The sequence below is a fragment of the Malus domestica genome, chromosome 08 (assembly GCF_042453785.1).
Source record: "Malus domestica chromosome 08, GDT2T_hap1".
Taxonomy (NCBI): domain Eukaryota; kingdom Viridiplantae; phylum Streptophyta; class Magnoliopsida; order Rosales; family Rosaceae; genus Malus; species Malus domestica.
In genome coordinates this window covers 19,034,150-19,038,322 of record NC_091668.1, presented here as the reverse complement: position 1 = coordinate 19,038,322, position 4,173 = coordinate 19,034,150, and positions in this window count along the sequence as shown.

The window sequence follows — 4,173 nt, the reverse complement described above, 5'->3', positions numbered from 1 at the left end:
TGTTGACTTGATGTTTTCATAAAGGATTTTATATTGTAATATTGCATTGAAGGAGAATGAAAGTTTGAGTTTGGAGGCATGAAAAAGGAATCACTGCACTCCGATCGCGATAGAATGGCATTCTCTTTGATGCAACCGCTCTAGCTAGATTTCTTTTATATATTTTCTTTCTATCTTGAGTATTTTATGTATAACAAGTGATTTCATAATTTAAATTCGTATTTCACGTTTACGTTATCTTTATAAGTTGTTGATGCATAAAACCGGAGGACTTGGAACAACGTAAATTCGATCGTGAATCTGCAAGAAATGTAAATAACACAAGATGTATCGTGGTTCACCCCAAGGTTTGGGCTATGTCCACACTGATTATGTATTTATTTGAGGGAGAGAGAGAGAGCTCTGAGAGTGAGCTTGAGGGGGTGAGGAGCCTTAGGAATTGGCCTCCTCTAATTGTGAGGTGAGGGGTCCTTTTATAGAATAAGGACTCCTCACTTATTACATATTTGCCCCTTCCTTTATCACATAATTACATTTAAGTCCCCCGAGTATTTGTACGAGATCTAAATACGAGGCCCTAAATATGGTATAAACAGTAGTCCCCCAAGTCTTCAGTCAAGAGAGTCTTTTGGTTGGAGACTTGAAATTCAGTCCATGTATGGGCTGAAGTAGCTAGATGTTATCTTGAACTGATGTTCGATATGAGGCGGTGTTCAATCTGAAATGATGCTCAACTAGAAGTAGCACATGCTGCGAGGCTGCTCAGCTCGTGGCTTATGTTGCCTTGGTTGGCTCGGCTTGTGGCGTTACAGGTGAGGGAGTCCCTTTTATAGAATAAGGGCTTGATCTTCAATACATGAATGATGGGCTAGAGTTAATGCTTTCTAATGATCGTGAGGGAGTCCCTTTTATAAAATAAGGGCTCGCTCCTCAGTACATGAATAATGGGTTATGAGTGATGCTCGTGGTGAGGCAGTTGCTCAGTAGGCAGCGATGCTCTATAATGATGGTGAGGGAGTCCCTTTTATAGAATAAGGGCTCGCTCCTCAATACATGAATAATGGGTTAGGAGTGATGCTTGTGGTGATGCGGTTGCTCAGCTGGCGGCGATGCTTTCTAACGACGGTGAGAGAGTCCCTTTTATAGAATAAGGGTTCGCTCATCAATACATGAATAATGGGTTAGGAGTGATGCTTGTGGCGATGTGGTTGCTCAGCTGGCGGCGATGCTTTCTAGCGAAGGTGAGAGAGTCCCTTTTATAAAATAAGGGCTTGCTCCTCAATACATAAGTGATTGGCTAAGTCCCCTAAGTATTTTTCATGAGTGCTCTCTAATGAAAGTGAGGAAGTCCCTTTTATAGAATAAGGGCTCCTTCCTCAGTACATAGATAATGGGCTAAGTCCTCCAAGTATTTTCATGAGGCCTAGTTGAGGCCCAATATATGGTACATAATGTAGTCCCCCAAGTCTTCGGTCTATAGAGTCTGTTGGCTAGAGACTTCAAATTAAATCAATGTATGGGCCGAAATGGCGGTTGTTCGGAGGCGGTATTTGTATACCCTACACTGAAGCTTTGTAGGTGAAGCTTTGCAGGTGAAGCTTTGCAAGTGAAGCTTTGAAGCTAGAGCTCTATAAATGAAGCTTTTGAAGCTGGAGCTCTGTAAATGAAGCTTTTGGAGCTAGAGCTTTTGTAAATGAAGCTTTTGAAGCTAGAGTTCTGTAAATGAAGCTATTGAAGTTAGAGCTTTTGTAAATGAAGCTTTTGAAGCTGATTGACATGAGTGATGCTCATGAATGTTTATGTTGATTGACATGAGTGATGCTAATGGATGTTGACATAAGTGATGCTCATGAATGTTTATGTATGATTGGATGAGTGATGCTCATGAATGTTTATGTATGATTGACATGAGTAATGCTCATGAATGTTTATGTATGATTGACATGAGTAATGCTTATGTATGATTTGAAGTACTGGGCGTACTTTTGATCACCTGGTTGGTGGCATGAAGGAGAGTACGGGATGTAAATTTCATCACCTGGTTGGTGGCATGAATGGCTAGTTGCCAAATGATATTAGAGTACGGGTTGTACATTTCATCACTTGGTTGGTGGCATGAATGGCTAGTTGCCAAATGATATTACAGTACGGGTTGTACATTTCATCACCTGGTTGGTGGTAATAGCGGCAGGTTGTCAAATAAATTTTTGGAGTACTGGGCGTACTTTTGGTCACTTGGTTAGTGATAATAGCGGCGGGTTGCCGAATAATTTTGGAAGTACTTGGCGTACTTTTGATCACCTGGTTGGTGATAATAGCGGCGGGTTGCCAAATAATTTTGGAGTACTGGGCGTACTTTTGATCACCTGGTTGGTGGTAATAGCGGCATGTTGCCGAATAATTGTGGAGTACTGGGTGTACTTTTGATCGTCTGGTTGGAGCTATTTTGGGCTTATGGGCCTTCGCCCTCTACACAACATTCCAGCCCATTTGTTTTGGGCTTTACCGTTTTTTTTTAATTTTTTTATTATTACCCTCTGATGGGGTTTATACAAATGTTTTCGAAAGATATGAAAAATAAATTACATCATTCAAAAATAAGGGTTTCGATAGTTGCTGATCGTTGGTGCGTACTGCGCCTACCGCGTACTGGGTTGCTTCTGTTGGTAGCGTTCATTGGCTTGGATGGTTTTTTGAGAGACTGGGAGTAACATCTGCTGTCAGATTTGAATTCGAATGAGCTGGCTTGTTGGCCCATCATCATGATGGATATGGACTGCACCACCCCACTATGCACCCCATTAATATTATCTGCTTTTGCTTTTTTTTACTTTCTGCTTTGCTCTTTTCTTTTTCTGCTTTGCTTGATGCTTTCTTCTTTTCTCTTTCCCTTGCGCATCTCCAAAAACTGAAATAAAGATGCTTTGCAAGGCTGAGGGACAGCAGAAGCAGATTTGCTTTTGCTTTTTCTTTTCCTTTTCCTCTCATTCTATTTGTCATGCATGTGCACCGCCATTGTAGGTCCATGCTCTTCCCTCAACTCCTGACTTTACTGTTGCTCCCCAAGATGAAGTTGACTTTGAATGGAAGTCCATAGTAAACCCATCCTTCACCGTACTTAATCATGCAGCCCACCTATGCGGTCTTGAAACACCATTATCAGCATTCCCAGGTTAGAACTGTCGTGTACAATCTGGGTGAAGTCCTGCAACCTCTTCACGTTGAATCCTAAGCCTTCGCTTGCTAGCTCTATCCCAAGCCTTCGTTCAATCCCAGGCCTTCCTGCAATTAAGGCTGCTGCATTCATCGCACGTGCTTGAGAGATGTTTATTAAGGATGTTACCGACAAAACACGAGGGATGTGTCACATCACTCACTACAGGTTTCAAATTTGGTCCATTTTATTTGTGGCCATCTTTTGAGAAGCAGAAAGTGGTGAAGAAGTCTGCAAGCTCGGGATTCCTTAGGAAGGAGGATGGACAGACGAAATATTGAGGTCGAACTAGAAGCGGTGTTCGTCACGGATCGCCATTGCTGCAATCTGGTTCCTGGATTTTAGCTTGTGCTTGCTGATCATCTCTGTCTGCTACAATTTCTGCTCTCAAAGCTGGTGCTAGAGCATCATGGCGGCAGCATCTGCGGCTGATGCGGAGGCGGACTCGTTAGCGCCGAAACCGACGCTGATCTGCTGGCTGCAAAACTTGGCGGCGAGGGTGGCGGAGTCGTCGTAGGAGAATACGACACTGCAATTGCATGTTTGATATGCTCATTCTCTGACTCGGCAAGATAGGATATGAGCCAGGCAGAGTCAGCAGGGACAGGAACATTCGACGGATGATTGGTGGTAGTGTCTTTCCCTGACTTGGCAAAGCTCCACCTTTGCTTCTCTTTCCGGTTGTTGGACATGATGTTGGTGTTGTCGACGTGGTGTTTCTCTCTCTTCATCCCCAGCAAGCCCTTTAACCATTTTGTAGCTCTCCTCATGTTTTTTGCTATCTTACTTTCTCTCTCTAAAATCTGAAGTTGAAAGCTAGAGAGAGAAAATGAGGAGAGAGAAACAAGTGGGAGTGAAGAGAGAAGGTTAGAGCAAGAGAGAGAGAGGGGGGGAATTGAGGAGTGTTTCAGATTTGGATCTTTTATGTTTTTTGGGTTTTTTGTGATTTTGCATATTCA